Source organism: Pinus tabuliformis, chromosome X, assembly GCF_031772625.1.
Source record: "Pinus tabuliformis cultivar Carrire ecotype Pingquan chromosome X, CPIR1, whole genome shotgun sequence".
NCBI classification, from domain to species: domain Eukaryota; kingdom Viridiplantae; phylum Streptophyta; class Pinopsida; order Pinales; family Pinaceae; genus Pinus; species Pinus tabuliformis.
The window spans coordinates 1,278,509,003-1,278,527,143 of record NC_142308.1 but is presented as its reverse complement, the minus strand read 5'-3'; the positions used below and the strand labels follow the sequence as shown (position 1 = coordinate 1,278,527,143).

General features: G+C 37.8%; 1 pseudogene; it reads right to left on the bottom strand.

Moving 5' to 3' along the window:
- Window positions 1-18,141, bottom strand: part of LOC149144688 (phosphoenolpyruvate carboxykinase (ATP)-like) — a 38,740-nt pseudogene that overhangs the window by 18,078 nt on the left and 2,521 nt on the right.

The following is an 18,141-nucleotide window of genomic DNA, read 5'->3' as shown; positions in this document are numbered from 1 at the left end:
CTAGATCATCCAATATTTGCATCAAAAATATTGTTATTACAATCAGTTGGTGAAGTTTAGAATGCACACAGACAAAATAGAGATATAAATTATTCTGATTGCCTGGAAGAAATTAAAAAATGTATTAGATATACATATGAGTACTTTGACATTGCTGATTCAGTTTGGTGGGAGTCATTTTTCAATAATCAAAGTGATATCATTTCAACAACAACAAATGAAGATATACCTTTGAAAAATCCATTTATTTGGCCACAAAATATGTCGAATCAACATGAGGAAATAAACATTGTTGAACAACAACAATCTCAAGGTACTACTAATTCTTCACAAGCAGAGGAAAGAGAGATGTATATTGGTTCCAGAAGATCCCTTGCACAACGTGAAGCCATGGAAGACCTTTACAGGGGTTCAGTACAGGATATTAAGGAGGGTTGCGTGATTGCAATGCCAACAGATGGAGATCCCAATGGCTATCCATTTTGGGTTGCTAAAGTTATAAATGTCTTTACAGAAAATGAGGATGTTACAAGTGTTGAAGTACATTGGTATGCCACAAGTACACACCCATTCAATGGTGTGTATAAGCCAGAGATGGTAGTTGACAAAAAAAAATGGCGGAAAGAGAAAAAGAAAGGGTACAAATATAAATCACTGCACAGACATATTAAAATTGGAGGATGTTGACATACTTGTTTATAACTTCAACTTAAAAAAGAGAGGAACTCTTCGCTTCAAGACGATAGAGATTCTGAAAAGGTTGCTACCAGAAGGAACAGTGTTGAGATGGGAGTCTGTTGAAACCATTCGTAGATCTAGAAGAATTTTGAAACCTGAAATGTTGGGCATGCATGTGGACTCAAATGGGGCACTAGTTGATGAAAGAGAAGAATATAGAACATCTTCGTCAGCATCCAGTCACTCATCTGAAGATGTGAATTCTGATGGTGTGCAAGAAAATATGAGTGATTTTGAATAATTGTTTAAGACGGTTTATATAACTGATGTATGCATCGTATCTTGAAATAAAATTAATGATTTTCATATGGTGTTAAATGAGAAGTTATGAGTCATTTTTATGTTGTTGGATTATATGTCTTAATTATGATAATTTTTATTGTTTAAAATATCTACAATGCAATATTAAATTAGAGATATAATGTATGTTTTATTCAATATACAAATAATGACTTTTGAATTCATTTAGTGATGTAATTTGTTCATAATGTCATGGTTTTTCAATTTTATAGCTGAAAAAATTTCAATTTCTTTTGTATTTAGCATGTTATGGTTGAAAACGTGTTGAATTTATACTTAGGAAAGAAAAATGATATTCTACCAAAAACATTAATGTGTTTTTTTCCACCTAAACAACTTTGTTTGACACATAAAAAATTGGTTTTACTAGCATTTTTTTAAAAGTTTGAGAATTGACCCTAAAAAAAAAAAAATCATTGTTTCAGTATCATCACTTTTGTTTTGAAGCTATATTTTGCACAAAAATTTTGTAGTAAATTTCGTAGTCACTTTCATTTTTAAAACATGTTCAAAATTGACCCCTAAAAAATAAAATCATCGTTCCAGTATACACACTTTTCGTTTTTAGCATTGTTTTTGGTGTTTTTTCGGGGCTTTTTGGCCAGAGTTCCCGTTTTGAGTTTATAGTTCCCGTTTCAAAGTTTACATTGTTATGAATAATCACTGCCAACTCAATATCATGTGTCATATAGTTCTGCTCGTGCTTATTCAATTTTCTTAACTCAAAGGACACCACATGTCCCTCCTGCACCAAGACTCCACCAAGTCCTCTCTTGTAAGCATCTGTACACAACACAAACTCTTTATTTGTATCTTCGATCTTTAGCACTAGAGCATTTGTAAGCAACTGCTTCAATTATTCAAAAACTGCTACACATTCCTCTATCCATTCAAATTTCTTTCCTTTCCTCTGCAATGAGTTAATAGGATAGGAAATCCGTGAGAATTTCCTGATGAACCTCCTATAGTAACCTACTAACCCCATGAATGATCTAATTTCATCCACATTTCTAAGAATTTCCCACTCCATGATGGCTCTTATCTTTTCTAGATCCACTGATATGCCTTCCTTGGAGACAATATGTCCCAAGTAATGTACCTATGTCTAAAAGAATCTGCATTTACTAATATTGGCATACAACTGATGCTCTCTTAGCAATCTCAACACCGTTGCTAACTGTTCGACATGCTCTTCCTCATTATTATAATATATCAATATAGCATCAATGAATAAAATCACAAACTTATCTAGATAAGAATGAAAAACACTATTCATCAAACACATTAAAGTAGTTGGAACATTAATCAAACCAAAAGGAACCACAAAAACTCATAATGCCCATACCTGGTCTAGAAGGAAGTCTTGTAGATGTCTTATAATTTAATGCGTAGCTGGTGATATCCTGATCTCAAATAAATATTTGAGAACAGTGTTGCTCCCTTAAATTGGTCAAACAAGTCATCGATCCTCGGCAACATATACCTATTCCTGATGTTTACCTTGTTCAGTTGCTTTTAATCAATGCACAATCTAAGAGTACCAACCTTCTTTTTCACAAAAAACACTGGTGCACCCCAAGGCGATACACTTGGCCTAATGTATCCCTTATCAAGTATTTCCTTCAACTACAACTTCAATTCCACTATCTCTAGAGTGCTCATCCTGTAAGGTGCCTTTGATGTTGGTGCCACTCCTAGTACAAACTTAATAGAAAATTCCACTTCCCTGTGAGGTGGAAACTCTAGAGTCTCTGCTGGTAACACATCCTAACATTGCTGCAAGACAGGGTACCTCTTGAGGACTTCAACCTCATCAACATCCTTACCCTTGTCACTGGAAATATGAACTGCAAACATTATAGACCCTTTCCTGCAACTGCACTTATCTTGCATAGTTGTGACCATCTTCACTGATGTAAGCTTCTTATTTCCCTACAAGATTATCTTTTCACCATTATCATCGAGGCACTCAATAGCCTTTTCATAACAATCTACTTTGGTTATGTGGAGGTACAACCAATCCATGCCCAAAATCATACTATATGACCCTAATGGAAGCACATTTAAATATGCAGATGTAGGCATACCATTCAACTCAAATGCACAAGCTCTTACCCAATGATGAACTATATTCTTAATACCTGTAGCCAACTACACTAACCAAGACTTTACATGCACTTTTTTTTCTCAAACCACACTTATCCACCATGTCAAGATTATCATAACTATAATTTGATCTAGGGTCAATCAAAATGGAAACAACTCGACCACAAATATTACTTTCCATCTCAATAATGGATGATTGGTGATATGCCTTCTTGTTTTCCACAACTGCATAAATCTGAGGAATGTTATGGCCCACATCCCGAACCATATGCACCTCGTGAGCAATGTAGATCTGAGGCTTACCACCCTGGTACAATGTAAAACCATTCTTGTGATGATATTTACCACATATCTAATATTGCAACGGTCTGCTACCATCACCTCTATTATTTTTCTCTCGAGGCTGTGACCAATGTCCCTTCTCAACTTTATTGAACTTCTTGTAAGGAGAAACTTTTTCTTTCTCACCTACATCCTGAGGTCTTCCCCACTTCGGTGGCCACTTCCCTTTAACTTTCTCATTTCCCTTCACATCATACTTAGGCTCAACGTTACACTTTGATTGCTCATAATAATGCTTCAGCTTCCTAATGGCTTTCTCCAACGACCAAGGCTCATCAAACTCAATCTAGTCACTATATGTTGCTCGCAACCTACTAATGAACTGTTAAATCTTTGATTTCTCATCCTTGAGGTAAGGAACTTACCTCAACAACTCCAGAAATTTGTTAGTGTACTCATAATTTGTCATAGAGCCCATCTGCAACTCATAAAACTCCTTAGCTTTGTCATCGTAATATCTCTTAGATAGATACTTCTTAAAGAGTCTCTCGAACTCATCCCAAACCAACTCTTCTTCCCAAATTCCCTTGACATTCTTCACATATTCCCACCAAATGTATTTTTTTCCTTTAAAGCTGAAGGTAGCTATTTTGAATTTCATATTCTCTAAATATTTATGCAATCTCAAGAATTTCTTCATCCCAAGCAATCATGTCTCTACAACTCTTGACTTCTTAATCTCTCCATTGAATATAGGAGGCTTGACTTTCGTGAACTCCTCAGGAAAGTACTCACTCCTCCTCTAAGGATGATGGCGTTGATGATGGTGATGATGTCTCTTGTACGAGGAACTCAAGTGAAACCCATACATACGAGTCCTCCTATTAGGTGTATCCAATGATATTCCACCTTTGACTGTGTCCCCTCTATCTGACCTATATCTTGACCGAGACCTACTACCATATGCTCCATTAGTCTTCTCTTTCCTCTCTTGACTAATCCTCAACTGCCCTTCTCTCTGTAAGTCTGAAAATATTTGAAGGATGACTGCATTGACCTCTGCCTATTTTTCTTAAGCCTTTGCAAATCTTTCCTAAGCCTCAATCAACCTATCATTTTCTGCCTTGCAACTTTTGATCTCTACCCTCAAAATCCTCATTGTATCTACTATATCAGGAGGTACTCATCTCCTTTCTATCCAAATTATCTATAGGGAGAGTCACATGGACTTTAATCCACCATTTTTCTTGTCATATTTGATTCTCTTCTTCATGCAAGCATTTCATGTTAGATAAACCAAATAGATACCATAATCAAAATCATACCTCAATGACATTCATAGGAGGCTTATCTCATTTGAAAAATTAGTCTAAATCAGCACGATACATGTAAAATCATAATCGTATCAATATATCAACATTATGCATGATAATACCAACTACATACAGTGACATCATGCATGGAAACTATAACCATGACAATTCATTCCTAACAACATGTATCTAACCCATCCCATCCAAGTGTTTGAACCATGCTATGATACCATTTTGTAACGCCACCTCCCACATTTGCCCACTTTCACCAGCCTATTGGAGTAAACATGAATGAAGGGATACTGTGACATGAATCAACCTCCTAAATCACCTTAAGGAAATGGAGTGGACAAACCAAGGCCTTAATGACTTCCCTTGGGTGCTACAGGACCCCCAAGAGCTAAACCACCCTTCCAGGTGCCCAAACTCTGAGTTAACTTTCCTTTTTTACTGATCTAGAATCCTAGACTCTAGAATAATATTGTTTGAATTCGACTGTAACCCTACATTCACATGCATGAGCCTGCAAGGGAGCGACTGCAATCTTTTTCACCCAATTCTGTGCCAACGACTATGAGATCTAAGCCGCTTTTTCAGGGGTAGAAGCTAGACCTTTTCCCATAGCTTAATGAAACTTTCCAGAATGATGAATGAAGCATAAACAATGAATTTAACACAAAACTTCCGCAAGGAATTGACCTAACTCGATCTAATCATGACACTCATTCCATCAAAGACATGGTGAATATGAAATCTACAAGTCATGAATGCATATCTGAACATAGAGATCTAAAACTTATCTGAGGTTTACCAAGAAGCACTGATTTCCTCTCATAATAGCTGCAATAACATCTATTAGGTCATTCATTCAATAACCATTCATTTAAAAGTGAAAACATGTTAAGATCCATAACTAAAATTTGTCATAAAACCGTGCTTATAACCAACATATAACCCAAGAAATAACAAGGATAGAAAATCCATTAAAGCCACATAATAATAAGTATAATTACTCATGAATTATAAGAGAAACTTAACTCTTATTGAACATATGCAAAACCAACCAAGTCAGGGACTTCCACGTACCACCCGACCATAGGTTGGGCTGAACCAAATCTTTCTTTCATTCAATACCCCTCGTGCCATATTCCAAACATGAATGCAGGATCTCATGGGATAAACCAATACATAAAAAAAACCATGTAATCCAGAGGTTAAACCACCTCCACCCTCACCCTACCGTGATCTGCCCTAAACCAATGTTGAGATCACAAAATCAAACCGAGCTTGGACCTCAACATTCCTTCACCATCCCTTGAGGAATTTTCTTGTCTCCACCCACTTGTCAAGGCCTTCTTGGAGAAAACCATCTCCATCCCTAACCCTTGGGATTTTCCTGAGACCACCTCATCGAAATCCAAAACCTTATGACATCCAAATCTCAACCAAGAATGAATCACATCACACCATGGCTATCCGAAATTGGCAAGGCAAGGCTGAAACCACCATCAAAGCAGGAAAAACCCATGCCAATGACAACAAATGAACCAAATACATGTTTCATATACCATGCATACCAACACTAGCTAGGAAATAATACATGCAACATGTTACCTGCAAGTATTCTTGATGAAGCCATTTGATCCAACCTTTCTTTGCTTAATCCTAGTTTCCGTTTCTTTCCTTATCCTTCCTTTTGGTTTCCTTTCTTGCTTTCTCCTTTTAGTACTCTTCTCCTCTTTAAGACTAATCCAAAACAAAACTCCCAGACTGATGCTCTGATGTATTTTTATTATTGATGCCTCTAATTTCTTAATTTTTCCTTTATTTTCCTTCAATTTCTTCCTCACATGCAATCTGTGACCTTTCACCTCCCTTTTCTCCTACTTTACTTTATTTTCATAAATAAAAATGTCAATAATGTCTTTTTATCTTTTCAAACCCTTATCGTTTCCTTTTCTAATTTCCCCTTAGCCACAATAAACAAAATGTGATGCCCACTAGGATACTTTGCCCAACATTCAGCTTGGAATATGTCCCCCATGACCCTGGTATTATTTTTCCTTTATTAACTTTATTACATGAGATTTTAACCTGGGGTTGTTACACAATTTATCTTTGAAATTAGTGAAATTATATTGAATTCTTGAAAGCTATATAAAATGAACCTAGATGATCCCCTCATGTATATCCATGCAATTGAGAAGATTCAATGAATTATTTTAGTTCTTGTATAAATGATATTAGCACCCTCATGAACTAGGCATGGTTAAACGATCATCAGGACGCACTAAACACAACATGGTTAGGATTTCAATCTTTTTTAATTCATCATGTTGGTGCAAAGGATAGGCCCTAGTGCTAGCAGCAAACTCTCTTGGCAGTTAAGAGTTGTAGCTCATATTTTGTTGAATATGCATTAACTGTGAGCATACCTTATCTAGATATGTCAAGAAATCCACTACCCTATCTCGGTTGATGAGGAATGTGTGCTCATCCATTTCAATGTTTGGTGAGCCTCTGTTAAAAAGATAAATGTAGTGGGTCAATCATTGAAGAAAACAATGAAAATTCAATTCTCGGAGAATCTTTACTTTCATTCATTCATGTGTTAAAGGTAGTCTATATAAAAAACTTCATAGGGTGAACATATAAATTCATTTCTTGACATTCTCATTACGAAGATTCCCATTCTCATTCCCATGCGCATATTGCAAAACATAGAAACGTAGTTGGTCAATCATTCAAAAAAAATAATGAAAAATCAATTCTTGGAGAATCTTTACTTTCATTCATTCTTATGTTAAAGGTAGTCTATATACAAAAGTTCATAGTGTGAACATATAAATTCCTTTCTTGACATTCTCATTACAAAGATTCTCATTCTCATTCCCATGTGGATACTGTAAATTGAAGAACTTGGTGGTTCATTCCCATGTGCATATTGTAAATTGAGTTGTGTATAGTAGAAAATGATTTTTTTTGTTGAGGATGTTAGGGTCCCACCCTAACCCCATTATTTATGTAGTAGGATCGAGTCATAGTTATAGTTAAGTAAAGATTCAATAAATCCCATATTAATAATTGTAACTGGTTAACCCGCATTTAATGACGGGACCACAGTTAGTTGCAAATGGGCCATGGTATTAGATAGATGGTATTAATAAGAACCATGGTATTGATCCATGGTATTGCATGTATGAGTCATATATAAAGGATAGAGACTGCCTGCGAGGAGCATCGTGTCTTATTTTGTAATCGAGCTCTGCTCTATTGGAGGTTGGCCCCTCGAAGAGGCAAGTGAACATTGCTTTCTGAATAATAAAATACTTCTTGTTGTTTCTCACTATTCTATGTTCTGGGTATCTTTCTTCGCATATTCTGTATTCTGGTATCGTTTTGCAGGTTAAGAGCATAACAAGTGGTATCAGAGCACTTTCTAGGGCCGGTGGGATCTCCATTTCTTAGCAAAAAAATTTTTTGGCTAGAGACGTGTTCCGGCATCTTTAAACCACAGGGTCTATTGGTTAGTGCATAAACCTACAGATTTGGGGAGGCATGCACGCAGGAAATACAAGAGGTGGTCATGCTTGTTGGACTCCCTTGTAACCCCTGTGGGTACCCCTTCGAGTAGTAGCGCATTAGACAGAACCGTGCACGGACTGTCTTCCAAGTACCCTCTGGGTATATCGGAAGCCCCCTAGCCCCTTTGCAACCTCGCCATAGATAAACCGTCGGTCGTTTTGCTGCTATAGTATACCGATAACAGCACTCGAAGAGATTACTCGCCCGTACGATAGGGTAGTCGGGTTGTACGGCTAAGGGTACGGTTGATCCTCCTTAGTTAGAGCCCTGAAACATTAGGCCGAGTACTACTGTCAGACCCTTATGTATATTGTGATCTATAGCACCTGACACTCCTCAAGACCATAGTTCCCTTTTCTATCTCTGGCTCACGCATAATCTCTGCCAGATTAGATCTAGCAAGTGGGGTTTGCAGCAGCAGCAGACATCAGTCCCGCAGTTCCGAGTTAATCGAACAGCCATTCAGATCTATTAGATCCATCAGATTCGCAGCAGCAATCTGTTCCGCTGCTCAGAGCTATCCGATCAGCCATTCAGATCTCTCAGATCCACCAGATCTGAGTAGTTGTGTGGGGTTCCTATACCAGGGCATGATTTTTGCAGGGATTTTGGCAGCATTGACATTTTGTGCATTCGGCTACTGCAGTGTTCGGAGTTTTCCAAAAAAAAAAAAAAAACAGTCTGACCCCCCGGGGCGCTTATTGGTGATCTAGCCCATAAGAATTAGGACGGCGAGCTGAGCAAGGTGGTACCATTCAATTGTTAGTGCCAAAAAAAAAAAATCAGGCGGTCCCAAATTTCAAGTACATCAGATCCGTGCATGTAGAAACTAGAGCTCAAGCTATGGCCAATGAGAAAATCGACAAACTTGAACAATCCTAGAAAGAACTCCAAGATCAGCTGACATCACTAACTAACGAACTCTCTAAGGGCAAGGCGGAAGCCCGCGCGGAGGCGTATATTGGCAATGAACACAGTGAGGGTGAGTCTAGCCACTCTCTTCACCTCTGGGGCACCCACCAACAATCCCATCCGCGACCTCCCAAGCTAGATATGCATAAATTTGATGGTTCTCACCTAATAGCATGGGTAGCACAAATGGAGTAGTATTTCAATCTGAATTACATCTTAGATAATGAGACTCAGCTTATGGTGGGGAGCATGTACTTGGACAATGAAAGATGGCAATGGTGGCAATGGCATCAACGTTGCAATGGAAGTTTTTTGACTTGGGACGCCTTCAAAAAAGCTCTTATAGAGCGCTTTGACCATGACTCCGCTTTTTTGGGTCGTCTCACTAAGCTCCGACAGACTGGCACAGTGGATGAATATATTACAGCCTTTGAAGCCTTAGCTTTCCGCACTAGGGGTCTCCAAGATGCGTTCTACATGGAATGTTTTATCAGCGGTCTTAAAGAGGCCATACAAGCCCACGTCCGACTGCACCACCCTCCCACATGGTCGGAGGCTTGCAAGGTAGCTCGTAACGTGGAACATGTTTTAGCGGCCTAGTCCACTCGCCCAAATTTCACCGCCAAGGGTCGCCCCCCACAGGCTCACAGCACGACTCAAACACTTATGGTTCAAAAGTTGTCACCTGCAGAAATGGCAGAAAGAAGAAAGCAGGGATTATGTTACTACTGTGATGAAAAATACTCCCCAGGTCATAAATGCAAGGAGCCCAAATTCTTTCAAATTGATGCCACTGATTACAGCTCATCGGAGGAAGCCCCACCACTTGAGGAACCTGAGGAGGCAGAAGAGGACAACCAGAAGGACAATGTCCTTGACGAACCAGTTATTTCGCTGCATGCTTTGGCAGGGATTTCTTCACCTCAAACTCTCAAAATCAGAGGTTTTATTAAGCATCGCCCAGTAGTAGTCTTGATTGATAGTGGAAGTACACATAATTTTATCCATCAAAGAGTCGCGGAAGCAGTGCATTGTTTTGTACGAGCAGTTTCTAACTTCCAAGTCCAAATTGCGGATGGGGGAACAATGAAATGTGAAGGCCACTGTGAAAATGTCAAACTTCAAATGGGGGATTATCAGTTGAAGACCCACATGTTTGCCATACACATGGGAGGGTGCGACATTGTCCTCGGTGCTTAATGGTTTCGCACACTTGGGCCCATCACAATGGATTTCCAAGAGTTATATATGAGCTTTAAGCAGAACAACTCCACACATACCCTCCGCGGACTACAGGCGGGAGCTCCCTCTATCATCAGCTCACATAGGATGGAAAAATTGTTAAAAAAGGGCCATCATGGAGTAGTAGCTCAATTTTATGCCATCCAAGCCGTCGAACCCAATTCTCTGCTGATTCATCCTGAGATGCAACAGATTTTAAATAACCATATGCCAGTCTTTGACAAGCCTCATGAGCTTCCACCCTCGAGAGGGGAACATGATCATAGCATCACCTTGGTCCCAGGGGCCCAACCACCAAATGTGCACCCATACAGATATCCATTCACCCAAAAGAATGAAATAGAAAACATAATCAAGGAACTTTTGGGAGCAGGCATCATTCGTCCCAGCATTAGTCCTTATTCATCACCGGTGGTCATGGTGCTCAAGAAAGATGGGGAATGGCGTATGTGTCCAAACTTCAAAGCCCTCAATAAGTTGACAGTCAAATATAAATTTCCCATCCCGGTTGTTGATGATTTGCTGGATGAACTCAATGGGGCTCAATTCTTCACTAAGCTGGATCTTCGCTCAGGCTACCACCAAATTCGCATGAAGGAAGTCGACATTCCAAAGATTGCTTTCAGAACTCATGAAGGCCATTATGAGTTCCTAGTCATGCCATTCGGTCTTTGTAATGCCCCATCTACTTTTCAGAGCCTTATGAACCACCTTCTCAAACCATATCTCAGGAAATTTGTCCTTGTTTTCTTCGATGACATCCTCATCTACAATTGCACTTGGGCTACACATCTTCATCATGTATATCTACTCTTGCAACTGCTCCGCAAGCATAAATCATTTGTTAAGATGTCCAAGTGTTCTTTTTGCATGGAAGAAGTTGAGTATTTGGGCCACATTGTAGGGCGTGAAGGTGTCAATGTGGACCCCAAAAAGATCCAGGCAATGCAGGATTGGCCTCAACCTAAGACCTTGAAGAGCCTGAGAGGATTTTTGGGTCTCACAGGCTACTATTGCAAATTTGTCCGCAATTATGGTCGCATTGCGAAGCCCCTCACTCAACTCCTCAAGAAAAATTCATTCTTCTGGAATGATGAAGCACAACAGGCATTTACAGCTCTCAAAAATGCCATGTGTTCCACTCCAGTCTTAGCACTACCCGACTTCACCAAATCTTTTGTCATTGAATGTGATGCTTCAGGTATGGGTATTGGGGCGGTCTTAATGCAGGAAGGTCAACCCTTGGCCTTCACAAGCCAACAACTAAGTGGGAAGAATCTGGGACAATCTACCTATGAGAAGGAAATGATGGCCATCTTACATGCAGTAGATACTTGGCAACCTTACTTATTGGGGCGATGTTTCCAAATCTGCACAGACCATCACAGTCTTAAAATTTTTTGGAGCAACGCCTATCCTCCCCACAACAAAATAAATGGCTCGCCAAAATACTGGGATATGATTATGAAATCATTTACAAGAAAGGGCGTGAAACTATTGTAACAGATGCATTATCTCGCCAATTTGAGGAGGAAAGTACCCTGCTCGCAATTTCCCTTCCCATTCCAGAATGGATTGAAGAGGCTCGTAGGGAATGGTTTTCACATCCCTGGCTCTCCCAACTCATTACTCAATTGCAGGCGGATCCAAATTCCACCAAGGGCTACTCGTGGCAGGATGAGATTCTTCGCTACAAGGACAGAGTCGTAATATCACCAACATCCACCCTCAAAAGCCGCATTTTGGCGGAATTGCACTCATCCCCCACTGCAGGACATTCAGGCTTTCAGAAGACGTATGCTCGCACTAGAAGATCATTTTTTTGGATAGGCATGAAAAAGGACATCCTTACTTTTGTAGCGGAATGTGATGTCTGTCAGCGCCACAAAGGGGAGACAGTCAAAGCACCAGGCACATTACAACCATTGCCCATTCGGCATCAATATGGACGGAGGTTTCTATGGATTTCATTACAGGTCTTCCAAAGTCAGGAAAAAATTCAGTCATCATGGTGGTTGTGGACCGACTTTCTAAGTATGCTCATTTTTACTCCCTACCTCACGCTTTTACACCGACTTTGGTCGCTCAATCTTTCATGGATCAGATCTTCAAATTGCATGGCATGCCCACTTCTATTGTGTCTGATCGTGACCCGATCTTCACTAGTAATTTTTGGTAGGAACTCTTCAGGCTACAAGGTACCCAACTAAAACCCAGTACTTCCTATCATCCACAAATGGATGGTCAAACTGAAGCAGTCAACAAATGTATGGAAACCTACCTTAGGTGTTTCACTTCAGAAAAGCAACATCTTCGGGTACAGTGGTTACCTCTAGCTGAATGGTGGTATAACACCAACTATCATGCCACCACCAAAGTGACTCCCTATGAAGCAGTTTATGGTCAACTCCCTCCTTCCCCTACTTCTTATATCAAGGGGTGCTCAAAGGTACAAGCAGTGGATCAACTCTTACAAAACTGCACAACCATGCTCGCCCATCTTAGAGAGAATCTTCATCAAGCTCAAAACCGCATGAAGCAATAGGTAGATCAGCATCGCTCAGAGCGCCAATTTCAAGAAGGGGATCAGGTATTTTTGAGGCTGCAACCATATAAGCAAACATCACTCAAAGACAAGGGTTGTCAGAAACTATCACCAAAATTCTACGGACCGTATCAAGTACTTCAACACATTGGAGAAGTGGCCTACAAGCTAGCTTTGCCACCCACTGCAAAAATCCATCCAGTTTTTCATGTCTCATGCCTCAAGAAAGTGATTGGGAACAATTAAAGAATTCAAACCAGTCTACCTGAATTGGATGAAGAAGGGTCAATCTGGCTCCAACCTGAACAGGTCCTCGACACACAAGAACGGCACCTGTGTGGCCACATGATCAAGGAAGTCCTCGTCAAGTGGAAAGACACCTCTCCGGAAGATGCAACCTGGGAACCAACCACTATTCTTCAGCAGTTTCTGCATCTTCAACCTTGAGGACAAGGCTATTCTTAAGGGGGAGGGCATGTTAGGGTCCCACCCTAACCCCCTTATTTATGTAGTAGGATCGAGTCATAGTTATAGTTAAGTAAAGAGTTAATAAATCCCATATTAATAATTGTAAGTGGTTAACCCGCATTTAATGACGGGACCACAGTTAGTTGCAAATGGGCCACGGTATTAGATAGATGGTATTAATAAGAACCATGGTATTGATCCATGGTATTGCATGTATGAGTCATATATAAAGGATAGAGACTCCCTGCAAAGAGCATCATGTCTTATTTTGTAATCGAGCTCTGCTCTATTGGAGGTTTCCCCCTCGAAGAGGCAAGTGAACATTGCTTTCTGAATAATAAAACACTTGTTGTTGTTTCTCACTATTCTATGTTCTGGGTATCTTTCTTCGCATATTCTGTATTCTGGTATCGTTTTGCAGGTTAAGAGCATAATAGAGGAAAGATGTGTATGGTCATTTTTTTGTTGAGGAATTTTCTGTGTAGATGGTATGTAAATTGATTTTTCTACAATAAAATGCACATGATTATTTTTGTTGATGATTATTTTTTGAAGTTACTTTAAAAACATAGTACCACATATCAAGTAGGTGAATATAAACAAGTTATTTTAAGAACATGCTAGCAAGTATCAAATCGTAAGGTAAGAAGTTGAATGGAAAAAACCTAAATGTAGGCTTACCCAACTCCTTGTATAGGCATGAACACCGGAGGAGGAAGGGGTAGGTTGCTTTTCTGCATGAATTATATGTTGTAAATCCTCAAGGTTGTTCAAAATTTTACTAAAAGAATAGTTTTGGGTTATTATAACATAACTCCTGCAAATCAATTTTTTAACTTAACCTTGAGAAAGGCACAATACCAAGTTGAATTGACAAAATCAAAATGCAGGCTTACCCAACTCCTCATATAGAGGACACTTACTATTTCAGTTACAGGTTCAACAGAAATTAGAGCATATCCATCACCACTGAGTACAAGCATCACCCCTTATATTGAGTCCCAACATCGAGTGCATCCACTGCATCAACTAGTGGTAATTGGCCCCTCCTGAAATGAGTTTCCTTGTGATTGGTGGTTAGGTTCTCTCTTGTATCGGTCGATAGCTCACTGCAGTCTCTCGTGTATTCAATAGCGGAAACAATAATTGGGGCATGCGTCCTAGCAATTTCTACCTGTCGAACATTGGAATCACGCGAGGTTTTCCACATGCTCTAGGGAAATGAAATGGATCTGAATAATTCAAAGGTTTTCCAGCATAACAACGCCAACAAGGAAGAGGCTCATAGCCTCAAGAGCCTTTGTGCCAAGACTTTATCCTCTAGGTAGCGGTGGCATATCGCTATACCGAATTGTAACTGACAATACCGGTCTTAATCCGATGGAAGACAATATTTCAATCGTCTAGCAACAAAATAAATGTCCTACAATGGTATAGGTGGAATGGGAGGGAGTTATTCTCAAAGGGAACGTCTTACAACGCAATTATTCAATTAACATTTTGATCATATTTATTGAAGGGATAATATCATCATATATTACCAAAATGTAATTTGAGTGACTAATAAAATTATATTATTACAAATAGATAAAAAAAATCATTCGTCATTCATATACAATTCAAGGTGGAATGTGTTATCAATCCTCCACTCTTTATTCCATTCTTGTGATTTAATTATAGTTTAAACTTAGATAATGCAATTTTATAATTATATTTTTTATTTGTTGTTGAAAACTTCAAGACAATTTAAACTTCAAAGTATTATTTTAGAGTTCAATGAAAGGTTAAATTAGTTTTTGTATTTATGGAGAGCTATGATTTATTTCTTAAATCTAAATTGACATTTTCTTAGTATTTTTTTCTATTTATAGATAATACCTTTTATGCTAACTATGTTAAGTTGTTTTTTTTGTGAGTTTTTTAAATTGTTAATTTATTGTAATTGTTTTGCAAGTTGGGAAATTATTTAAATAGAAATGCCTTCAAAAATGAAGGTTCAACCAACTATAGACAAATTTTATGGATATTCTAAAACATCAAAGACTTCTAATGCTAAATATATTCCATATACACCTGATTTGAATGATGATGGTAATGAAGATATAAATTAAGAGTTTGTTGTTGATTGATAAATTCTTGGCCATGAAAAGGAAGGACAAGATGGTGGAACTAGTAGCTCGAGGAGGAAGGACTTCTAAAAACGTGAATTTCGAGAAGAGTGGATGATAAAATATCGTTGGGTTTATAGTATCAAAGTTGAAGATGGCAAGTCTCGTATGAAGTGAAACATTTGTGAAAGATACAAATCTCAACGCTCGTGCAGTATTGGATATGGATGTAATACCATTCAATATGACGCTACGAAAGCCCATGCAAAATATATTATTCATAAAACATCAACTCACATAAATTTGTATGAAACTGAAAGGTTAGCAAAGCCCATTACAGAACACATAGTGGCTATAAGTGAGGCTAGTAAGTAAAGGGTCATAACCACCATGAAGTTAAAATATTTTATTGCACAGAAGGATATTTCAATTTCTACTTATGAAGATCTTTATCATCTTCAAATGCATTTACAGACACCTAATATGCCTTCTCGAGTGGAGTATTTTTCCTACATAAATAGAAAAACATCCACTGAATTTATTCACTCTATATCAAATTACCTTGAATAGGTGTAAGCTAGAAAAATGTTAGAAAGTCCATTATTCTATATAATGTTAGATGAAAGTATAAGCAATGGTTTAGAACAACATATTGTTGTGCATTATACATATCTAGACTTAAAAGGTTTTGGCCCTTCATTGTCACAATTTATGAAATGATTATTGTTCCTGATGGAAAAGGAAAGACTATATATGATACCACAATTAATTTAAAGGAAACAAGGCAGTTGAAAAATGAGAAACTAATATCAATTTTGACTAATGGTGATTCATCTATGGTTGGATGTGAAAATTTATTTGTCACATTGCTAAATGATGATCTACCAAATCTTATTGGTACTTATTGCATTGCACATCGTGAAGCACTTACAGCATCAGATGCTTCAAAAAAGATACTATAGTTTTTATATGTTGATAAAATAGCAAACAAGGTATACTTATGGGTTGAAAATTAGACAAAGAGGAATAATGAACTCATTTTTATTAGATATAATGTAATTAAAATCATTGCATGTTACTCAAATCCATGGGATTCGATGGCTCTCTAGGGATCAAGTGGTTGAAATACTAGTTACATTGATGCCTACTATTTTGAGCTTGTGTAAGAGAGAAAGAAAGAATTCATGGTATCATAAGGCAAGGATTTTTTCAGTTCAATTTTGTTTCAATATGCTTGTTGATATTTTGGAGTTTAATAATATAAACAAAAAAATTCAAGAAGATAATGTGGATGTCACATCGCTTGGAATAGCTATTAAACATGCATTAAATACTCTTAAAAGATATTTCTGCACATAAGATCTTTTGCAGAAGGTGTTGTACATCTTACTAAATTTTTGAAAGACTCTAAAGATGGTTTCCCTGAAAACATTGACAAAGACGGGAATACCCATACACATGATATTTTGTATATTCCAATCCACGATGAACAATTGTCACAACCAATGGCAGCTTGCATTTATGGCTCCATTTAGAGTTGCATACAACTTACAGTAAATTATGTCCAAGCATTGATTGAGAGTTTAAATTCACGATTTCTAGATCTTCATCTTTTTAATGCATCAAGGTTGTTTAATCCTTGTCATTATATGTCAGAGAAAATAATGTAAGGCATTGGCTTGAAATATTTTTTTTCGCATTTGCAGCATAAAACATGTAATGAAGGTTAAAATGTACCAACATTTGATATTACAACTTGTAAAAGAGAACTATAATGGAGAAAGATTCCCAATGAAAGATGCATGGAAAATATTTTCTCAAACAAAAGATTGGCACCCTAGGTATCCAAATATGCTAAAATTATGGCAATCATTGCTTGTCATATCAATGAACCCCGTCGCATGTGTATAATGGTTCTCTAAGCAAAATATGATAAAAAATATAAGGATAACAAGACTATCAATTAACTCACTTGATGCATTGATGTGTATATCATTAATAGGTCCTAACACAAAATAGGTGAAATGAGAACAAGTTTATGAGATTTGGCAAGCTGCAAAGGAAAGAAGACTTTTTGACCTGTGAGAATTATATATATATATATATATATATATATATATATATATATACTTTTGTTGTCATCTACTATATTAAAATTTTGATATGGAATTTTAATATTCTTTGTATATTGATGGAATGTGGAATACATGCAACATGGGTGATGGTTGTCGTAAGAAGAAATTGAAGATATCATTTAAAAAAAAATCATGTGTCATTGTTATAGGTCGATGGCACATGAAAAATTCCATTAAGGTTGAAAAATGTGCACATCTTACCAACCTTTTAGAAAATGCAGTTAAAGATGTGATGCATTTAGATTGGATCATTTGGCTAATATGGCATAGCTTATCTCCCTTTATGCTTCTTAAGATGCATTTAAATATGAGGAGATTCTTTTGCACACATATCCAATTCCCCTCTTTATTTGGATTTAATGCATAGATTTCATGCAACTTCAAGCATTTCATTGCTTTTATTAGTA